The 10,036-nt window shown below is 46.5% G+C and overlaps 1 long non-coding RNA gene across 1 annotated transcript; it reads left to right on the top strand.

Annotated features, from left to right (window-relative positions):
- Positions 1-2,622: 2,622 nt before the first annotated feature.
- Positions 2,623-5,963, top strand: LOC132247709 (uncharacterized). The gene is made up of 3 exons (XR_009459029.1): positions 2,623-2,743; positions 3,593-3,722; positions 5,058-5,963. It is a non-coding gene; the product is annotated as an uncharacterized LOC132247709 (long non-coding RNA).
- Positions 5,964-10,036: the final 4,073 nt, after the last annotated feature.

Below are 10,036 nucleotides of genomic sequence, written 5' to 3'. Positions count from 1 at the left end.
CCCAAGCTACCCACAATTTCAGCTACAAAATACCACCTTGAATTAACTAGGAACTAGTATTTATTGGGGATGATAAACTATCTACTGATTCTTGATTACAAAGATTTTGCTGCACTTCCAATTAATTTTACAGCAGTTTACAAGGGTGAAGATGAGGTGTGCAGCGCCCAAACCAGCGAAAACTGATACATACATACAGTCTATACATTTTCAGAGATTTTTAGTTGACATTTGAGTTCTGGGCATTTAGGGCTTTAAAAAGATCAGGCCCATTGCTCCAGTCCTGCAAACATTTGTGGACAAGTGTAGTAGTCAAGAGTTCAACCGCATGCGTTAGTATTTATAAGACTTGATTTCAGCTGAGTGCTCCTTGACTCTAATTGTTCAGGCCTAAACCTTAAGATTATTGTTCCAGGTTAGAAGGAGACCACTACCAAAAGCATCATCCAAAGTAAGACGGCAAAAACATTGTTCCTTTAAGAAAGTATTCTGTATCACTGATTCTTCTATGGCTGGAGAAAAATGATAATCTCCTACTATCTGGCCACTCCAGGCTCCTTCTGATTGCTCTTATTTGTTTAAACTTCTACTCTGCTTCCTAAAGGATGTGCTTTGTGCAGAGTCCAGGTTACACACACGGAAGTTGCTGCTTTGTACTTAAGAAGCACAGATTGATTTATTATTAACAAATATACTTTGTGATGTTTGAACAGAAGTTGAAAGAGTATTTGATAAGTGGGTGAGACTTTGGATGTGATATGCCAGATAAAACAAACACAATGCTGATATTTTCCAAAGAGCCCCCAGGGATGAGATGAATTTCATTCTTTTTGCTTGTGGGGAATCCATGGTGATGAGGTTTTCTGAAAGCTGTATCTCAGAAATGACTTTTTCCTGTTCCCCTCCCTCCTTGCCCCCACCAAAAGAAACTGGACAGTATATTGGTCCTATCAATAGACCAAATGTATTATTTAAAATAGAAAAACAAATAAACATTGTTTTAGTGATGTTAGGGGAGAAAAGCAAAATTGGACTGTGACAGAGAACATATCTCCATTACTAGCCTGATAGATGCCACTGCATCTTCTTACTGACAGCTATCCAGTGTAAGTGCCTTTGACTGGTATCCCCCTCTGAAAGTACACTCGGCATGTGGTGTAGCAAAGGACTCAAGCCTTTTGCACTTACCCATTCTGGTTAAAGCCCTCAATGGCTGAGAACAGGATCAAGCTCTTCTGATGGGTGAAATGCAGGCAGTGTGGCACAACTGTTGGCATTGGTGACACATAGGGGGTGCATGTGGGTGCACATGCACCCCCTGAGATTGGTGGTGCACCCTCTGTGAAAAGCACCGCTGACACTGCTGGTGGCACCTGCAGGCAGTTGCTGCTGCCCCCTCCCCCCCACTGCTGACACTGCTGGCAGTGTCTGCAGGTGGTCTCTGATCGCCACTGGCCACCACCAACAGTGCTGGCAGTGTCTGTGGGTGGTCGCCAACCACCAGTCAGCGCTTGCCACCCTCCACCCCCTGCCACCGACACCTCCACAGCCACCTGCAGGAGCATCCCTCTCGGCCCGCCCACGCTGCCAACACCACCGCAGCTGCCTGTGGGAGCTCCCCACTCGCCACTGCTATGCCCCTGCTGCTGACGCTGCCAGGGGTCACTGTGCCCCCCAGCCTGCAGGGGCATGCGTCGTTCATGACTGTTGGTCTTGTCCAGAACCACTGAATGCTGAATCAATATAATGTAGCTAGAGTCTTAGTGAAAACATATCCCCATCAAAGCGTCAGGTAACCTGAATACCTATTCAGTGATAAAATAGCTAATCTATTGCTTACAGCTAGATGCATGAGATGTTTACTGCACAGTTGACTAATTAACTGCTCAATAAACATCTCAGCACCTATATGTGCACTCACACAAAATTAACTCTGCAGCAGGTTAGGACTTGTAAATACAAATCCTAACCTGCTGTGGAGTTTTTTCGTGTGCATCAGTACACATGTAAACTCTGTCTCAGCTGCCTTTGACACAAGGTGCTTCAGTGTGGGGCTAGCTGGCAGGCAGCCACCACACTGAAGCACCCTTGTGCCCCAGGCAGCCCCTCCACACCATGTGGAGCCCTGCCAGAACAGGTCTGGGCTGGCAGGATGACCCACTGGGCCCCCTGCCAGCCTGGGCTGCTCCAACCAGGCTGCATGTTCTGAGCACAAATAAACTCTGAAGCCGTATGTTCCAGACTATTTTGCTCCTGGGTGCACATTCAAACAGTGTGCCCAGGACCAAAAAACTCTGTAGCAATAAGCTCTGGAGTTTACTCACACATTTTAATTGTACATGTAGATCAACCCTAGAAAATGCAAATCACAGACCCTTGCTAGAAGAGGAGAGGGTGAAGACAAGCCTGGCCAAAATTACTGTTTAAAATGAGGCTGATTTAAAATTTTATCTTTAATCTGAATTTTTCCATAAAATTGAGCAAAAATCTACAGAGAGCCACCAGATGGCACTTAATCCAATGCTACAGAAACCTAGAATTTCAGGTCAGAGAGAAAATTTTCTTAAGCTATGTGCGGCAGTGCACCTTTGGTGCCTGCTACTTTAAGGGTAGAAAACAGGTAGCAGCCAGGTGATTGATGAGGGCAGCCATTTTGACCCAGTGATAGAAGCTGGGCTGCAGTTTGCTGCAGGAAAGAAGGAGGTAACATCAGGCTGAGAGGCTGCTCCGGGAATATTAGGAGGTAAGGGTAAGGGTAAGGGTAAGGGTAAGGGTAAGGGTAAGGGCAGGGGCAGGGGCAGGGGCAGGGGCAGGGGCTGTGGGGTGGAAGTGACCCCTTGTTCTGGGTGAGATGTAAAACTGCATTCTCTTGGGGAAGGGTGGTCTGGTGGGGCTCCTAGTGGCCTCCAGGAAATGCCAGACCAGTTACCTCCTCAGTGAAAGATGAATTGGGCTGCCTTATAACCCTAGTCCCACATCCCTGATGGTGTTATAAGGAGCAGGGGGAGGCCAGGCTTGTTAAGGAGCCCTGAGGCAGAGCTCAGGCCAAAGTAGGGACCTGGGGCCATGCCTAGGTGGCAGGGGAAAGCCTGGCGATGAGTAGTGAGACCCTGAGTGAGGAGGCCCAGTGGAGGCATAGTGGCCCAGCGAGGGGCCAGGAGCAAAACAGGCCTATAGTTGTAGAATCGCTCAGTCAATGTTCAGGTGAGGGTAGCGGGAGACACCCAACAGACTACAACAGGGCTGACTGAGGCAAGGAGAGCTAAGCCTGAAGCTGGGTGAGACTGGGTGGGGTGAGCGTGGCCCTAAGAGAGGGCAGTATGAAAGAGGCTGGGTGAAAGCCAGCGGAGTAAATGGGACCCTAGTGAGAGAGGGGTGGCATGTGAGTGGCCTTCCAGGGCTGTAGAGAAGAGCTACAACTGCGTGCCCAGTTTGTGTGTGTTACTTCTCCAGCCTATGGCCAGAGCAGAGTAACATCTGAGGCATGGGACCCATGGAGGGAAAGTTGAAATGGGTATTAGGCCCTTGTCAGCAAGGTGAGTAAATGGGTAGCCTCCTGCCTTAGTAACAACTCTCATATTTTTCCATCAAGGCGTGGCAGAAAAGCAAAGCAGGCAGTTACCCCAGGAGCAGGGCGGCCGGTGGAGACTGGACAAGGAGGCCACCCTGTTGCTCTATGAATATGAGTGGCAGAAGCAGGCCCTCAGCAATGATCTTTCCAGGTTGGGATTGTGGTATATTGGTGGGGCAATATATGTGAGGCATGAGTGAAGCCTGAAACTCAGCTTCCTATACCAAACCTCTTCTATGTCCAGAAGATTTCAGTTGATGGGTGTGACAAGCATCTAGCCTGGGTTCCACTGGGTGGCCTCCATTTATTCCTAGATACCTAGTGAGCTGCACTTTTGCCTCTCTCTGTTCATTCTTTGTCCCCTGCAACGTGTTGCATGCTGGGATCTATGAGCCTGCTCCATTAAGAGGGAGGCCTTCAAATTCTGTATGTCTACCTCAAGTAATGCATTTAAAATAGAACTGGGCAAACCAGTTTGGAACAATTAAATCCTTTTCCCTATTCATTAGTTAAATCAAAGATTTAAGAAATTCATACATTTAATAGGTTTATAAATTTAGGCTGGAATTGAAAACAAAAACACAGAAGACCTGCAGGTGGCCTGACCAGTGACAGACAGTTCTGTTGGTCTCGTTATGAGATTTTTAGCCTATAGCTCCATAAAGCCTTCCAGATCCATGAGGCTAAGATTATCAAAATAGACCCAAACCATAATATTTACAAGTGACTAAAACCTGGAACGCCCTTAGGAGACAGGCACAAATCAGCTTCATTTTACAGGTGAAATTATGTGATTTGGCCAAGGTCACACAACCCCACGTATGGCAGAGCTGGGACCTGAATGGCACTCTCCTGATCTAGACACTTAATAATGAGGCATCTCCTGGATAAGCATCCAAACATGTAGCTGCTTCTCTGAATCAAAATCCAAACACCCAGAGATTCTTTGTCATTAACTTAACTAACAGGAGAGGAATGAATTAATGTGCTTGCTCAGGAGAGAGAAGAAACAAGCCCAGAGCATTGCAATTGGGCAATAAGGAGGGAATGCTTGAACAGGAAGAATAAAAGCATTGGGACAGAGAAGAAAACAGAGAAAGCTCTCAAAAAAATCAATAAAAAGAAAATTTAAAGGCCTATAGAAATATCACAGCATTTGTGGCCCTTTGTCTACACAATGGTTTTTTTGTGTAGACTAAAGGAAAGTTGCTTTATTTCTTGGGAGAAGATGGGCAAATTAATTGCCTGCAAGATAATAATAAAGACTTTGCTTTTCCTTCTTAAAAAAAATCTGATCTTTTATTCTCTGTGGTTAGAGCTCAAAAACAGCTGAGCTTGGAAACTGAAAATACAGCAAATGGATAGCTTTGGATTTCAAGAGTAAATTGGGGTGGGGTAGGAAACAGCTTCTAAAAAGCTATGAAAGTTTCTTTTCTCCTTGTTATCTTTGGCATTATTTTTCCTTGTGAAAATAACTTTATTATAGGAGAGAAGATGCGGTAACAAAAGCTGTGTACAGGCAAACAAAGCAACTCATTTGCTGCTTCCTGGAAGAAAAAAAGAATGCCTGCCTACAAGCAAAAAAGAACTCATGAAAACACAGCAGGAGGACTGTGTTTCTATGCTGGAGTTTGCCATGGAATACAATGGCAGTTGGGCACCTAAGCCCAAAAGTCCCTTTGAAAATCCCAGTTCATAACTGTAGCCTTAGAACAATATATTGTATTTACTTGAATATAAGATGACCCTGAATATCAGTGAACCTCCCAAGATTAATTCTATATATGGAAAATGTATACAATTGTTATAATTTTCCAAGTATAGAATCTAATTGTATTGGAGGTTTGCCTTGAATTTGTCCCCCTCCCACTGCTACAGCAGGGAAAATGAATCTGAAGGGTCAGGTAGCTCCCTTGTCCTCTGCCCCTTCCCCCTCCCAGCTTCTTTTCCCTGTAGCCCCTTTTCCATTTCCTTAATGTCAGACCATGCACATGAAAGTGAGTAGCAAATTTGAAAACACTGACCTAGAAATAAACATGCCTGTAGTAGCTTGCATATAAGGAAATTACTACAGGTACTCATTCTTAGTTAATCCAGAATTGAGGCATTTAATGTTTTTGGAAACAGCTGTAAGTTTTAGCAAATGTATTCTATAAACATCTCTTTTAAGCAGTGCTTTTGTATGTACTTATATATAGCACAAACTCTGCACAATATTAGTCTAAACCCAAAAGTTTTATAATTTATCTTGTAAGTTCATTAGGCTGGGCCCCAGCAGTCAATGGCATTTCAAGCCATGGTAACCCCACAGCTCAGTGCTGCTCAGTACGTGTGGGTACACCAGATACCCGCCAACAAAGAATCCATGTGCTAATTAGCCTCCTGCACATGGCTGGGACCAGATGTTCTTGTCATGAGAGCTAGGAACCTCCAAAATGTATATGCAGATGAGGCACAGGGCAACCTAGTCCAGCTTTACCACATGGAGAGCAGGGCCACACTAATCATATGCAACAGGCTGAGAGAGGGGGCAACAAAGGGATTCTAGGTGAAATGTTTGGGGCCCTGTTTAGTGATGTCTGCCAGGCATTTAAGGCTGGTGAAGAAATGGGAAACCTTAGAAATGAGAAAGAAAGGTTCAGCTCAGTGGTAGGAATGAAGAGGAAGTTGAAATGTATTCAGTGTAGTAGCTCACTATAAAAAGAGCTGATGCACATTACCATATATTTTATTCAGATAGGTATTAACTTATCCTTTGGCTACATGTGATGAGAGAATGCTCTCAGAATTTTCCTCCAGTTTGCTCCTTCAGCCTTTAAGACTAGAGGACATCTGAGCTCCAAGGCCCCCAGGCTTGGGACTTGCACATAGGCTTCTTGCCATGAATTTGTAAGTATCTGAAGCCCCAGGACCTAGGCAACGCGTAGAGTGGGCACGGGGGGGCGGAGAGCACGTGCCCCCCTGAGATTGGCCTGCATTGGCTAGGGAGTGTTGGGGGGACAATGGCCGGTGCCTCTCCCCCCCCCCCCCCCGAGATAGTGGGGGTGCTGAAAAAAGCCCCAATAGCACTTCTGGGTTTGCCACCAGCACTTCTACCAGTGGCAGCAATTGGCTGCTGGGGGACCCTCCCCCCCACCCTGGTCAGCCACAGGTGCCCTCCTAGTATCAGGTGGCACCAGTCACCCATGCTCCAGGATGAAGAGTTTGGCAGGTAGGATACTTGCCAGTGGCATCACCATACAGACTTGAACAACTTAGCTCTGCTAAGCCAATAGAATTCAGAAGTGATTTGGCTGATTTGCCCCAAGACTTGACATTTAAAAAAAAGTGTAGTAGTTTCCCGTCTGTTTGCCCCATATGAGCCATGTGTTTTATAGTAATCTTCAGTGCTGGCTGCATTTAATCAGCTTTAGAGTTGGCTTCTATGACTGAGCACCTGCTGCTTTTAGCAGCAGTTCAAAGATAGACAATGTATTTCATTTGGGGGGGGGGGAGGTTGTATGCATTTATAAGATGAGGAAACCTCATCTTGTATTTGAGTAAAGATAGCCATTTGTATAAGTCTAACTAAGGGCCTGATTTGCAGGTTACTTGGATACAGAGATGTAAGATAGTACCCAATTTGGATCATATTGGATTACAGCTGGTTTGACTGAGTACAAAAGGAGGAGGACACAGGATTGCTCAGGTGAAACTGATTTGACCTGTAGGCACTTGACCAAAATGAGAAGAGAATTACCTGAGTACAGGAGGAGTTTGCAAAAGTGGATGCCAGGGACACCCATTATTATACTTAGAAGGCACTCAAATCTGACCTTGAATCATTGAGGGATAACAGACAAGGACCTTCCTGATTTGTCACTTACTTAAACCAAAGCTGTGCTCTTTAAAAGGAGCTGGTTAACTGATATTCATACTTTTAAACCACTGTTCGTTGTAAGAATCCATTTTTCTTTCCATGATTCACAAGATGGAATATTCTCTGTCCCACTAAAACTCCACCAGGAACCCCTGCCCACTGTAATGGCTGAGAAGCCCAGAAAGGTGATGCACCTTTGACAACAGGCCACCCTGGCCACCTTGGCTCAAGGGAATAACTTTACTATTACCTGTTCAACCAATGGAAACCTTCACTAGTTTTAAGCGTAACTGGTTCTCATCAAGTGGTGGTGCTTTTGCCTGCTGCCCTGTTGTACATGAAGTAAAGCTGGATTCAGCTTGTATTTCTGCAATTGTTTTGGGGTGAGTTTCAAGGCTTTAAATAATCTTCAGTATGTTTGTCAGAAAAGGAAGTTTCCGCCCTAGCATCATCTGCTGCAGTCGTTACGCTATGGGCTGTTGACATGCTTCATCAGTTTACACAAGAAACACTCAGCTATCTTCTTTCTGACCAGATGCTAGCAAATGAGTATCATACCCAAGGGACTCTAGGTGACTAATCCACTCAGTTCACTTAAATGGACATGCTTCACACCTCCAGGTGTCCCCAGAGGCATTTGGCTGATTTGCAGCCACAGAATCTTGGGTCACTGGGGTGGCCGGTGCCAGAACAGAAGGATGCAGAAGGCACTACTGCTAGTTCTGGCTGGTGCAGAAAGGCAATCAAGGGCTTCAAGGCACCAGATTCATCTGGACTTTGTGCTAAAGACAAGAGCCAACCTCTATGCAGAGTAACAAAGGGAAGGATATTTGTTATCCAGTGCAAGTCTGAAAGCAGGTTGTCTAGCCTGCTGGCTTCTGCAGACAGGTTTTGCTCCTTGAAGAGCCTCTCAGCCCGTCCTCCCAAATAAAGCACAGGCTTCAAGTACCAACCAAGAAAGCAGAGAAACAAAACCAGACCCTTTAGCCCTGTCCCAGGCACCAGGAGGGAAGCCCTTTGGCTATGGCCCCAGCACAGCAGCTGGATCCCTCCATGCAGCAAGATGTTCAGCTCACAGCCTGCTTGCTTTCCTCTGGCAACAGTTCCCTCAAAGTTTTGCCTCTTCTCAGCTCTCTCTTCAGAGAGTTTCAAGTAGAGCTGCGTGAAATTTTGCTGGTAGTTTCATTTCGACGCTCGTTTCCAGCTGGATACAGCAAAATCAAAATGAAACAGAGCGCTTCAAAACAGCCTTGAAACAAAACAAGGCAAGTCAAAACACTTGGAAATTTTCAAAATGTTTTGAGTTTCGAAGCTCAAGCTGGGCTCACCTGTACGGAAACAGAAACTAAGTAAGGAGCGGGAGAGGGAAGAGGGGGGAAGGAGTGCTCTCATTATTGACTGTGTAGCTGGCCAGTGACTGTCATCCTTCCCTGAGGTCCCTTCCAATCCCAGTGCTCTGGGGGAGGGATGGAAAAACTGCAAAGAAGGCAGCATTGTTAGAACCGCCCTGCTTTCTGCCTTGGTATCAGCTGAGTGAGGGCATACCTTAACACACACTGTCACCCACCCATGTCACGAGTTTTGCCTGTCAACAGCTAGAGGTGCAGGGCCCCAGAACCCAGATTCCCCCTGCACCGATCCCCTTGAAAGCTCACAGGCTTTGTGGCCTCAGCAGGACCTAGCAAGTCTGCAGTTTTCACCCTGCTGCGCCTTAACACACACACAGTGTCACCCATGTCACGAGTTCTGCTTGTCCGCAGCTTGAGATGCAGTTTTCCTGAAACCCCTGCACCTATCTCCTTGAAACTTGGCAGGCATCGTTGTGTTTGCAGGGGCTAGCATGCCTGCAGTTTTGACCCTGCTGTGGCTTAACACATACACATGACATGAGCTTTTTGCTTTCAAGAATTTGAGGTGCAGTTTCCCTGAACCCCCTGCACCTATCTCCTTGAAACTTGGCAGACTTCATGCCCACAGAAGGGACTACCATTCCTGCAAGTTTCATCCAAATCAGGCCAGAAATGACAGTTACAGGTTGTTTCGAGCTTCCCCATTATAGCTTATGGGTGAAATGTTGAAACAGCGTTGAAACAGCTAAACTGTTTCAATGAAATGAAATGGAACAGCGGTTTTGAATCGAAACAAAATTCAAAAGGAAACACTGTTCCGTCAAAATGTCAACACGCAAGTCGAAACAAAATGGTGCCGTTTCACACAGCCCTAGTTTTAACCTCCTAGTGCAGAGGCAGGCAAAGTCTGGCCTGCGTGCTGGATCAGGCCCAAGACAGACTATTTCCCAGCAACCCCTGCCGACATCACCGTGGCTGGGTCCGTGACAGCAAGGTGCCAGGGTTTCCATGGAGCCCGGGTCCAGCAGCACTGACAGGGCATGCAGTTGGGCAGGGAGCTGCTCCAGGGCTGGGATCTTGTAGCGGTGACAGCGTGGTCCGGAGCTGGACTAGAACTGCAATCTCCTGCCCGCACACTCTGGGCAGGGGAGTGTGGGCAGCAGACTGCAGCTCTGCCCCAGCTCCAGACCATGCTGTCACTGCTGCAAGATCCCAGTCCCAGCCCCAGAGCAGCTCCCTACCCAGTCACATGTCCTG

This window comes from Alligator mississippiensis, chromosome 1 (assembly GCF_030867095.1).
Source record: "Alligator mississippiensis isolate rAllMis1 chromosome 1, rAllMis1, whole genome shotgun sequence".
Lineage (NCBI taxonomy): Eukaryota > Metazoa > Chordata > Crocodylia > Alligatoridae > Alligator > Alligator mississippiensis.
This window is presented reverse-complemented; position numbering and strand designations above follow the sequence as displayed.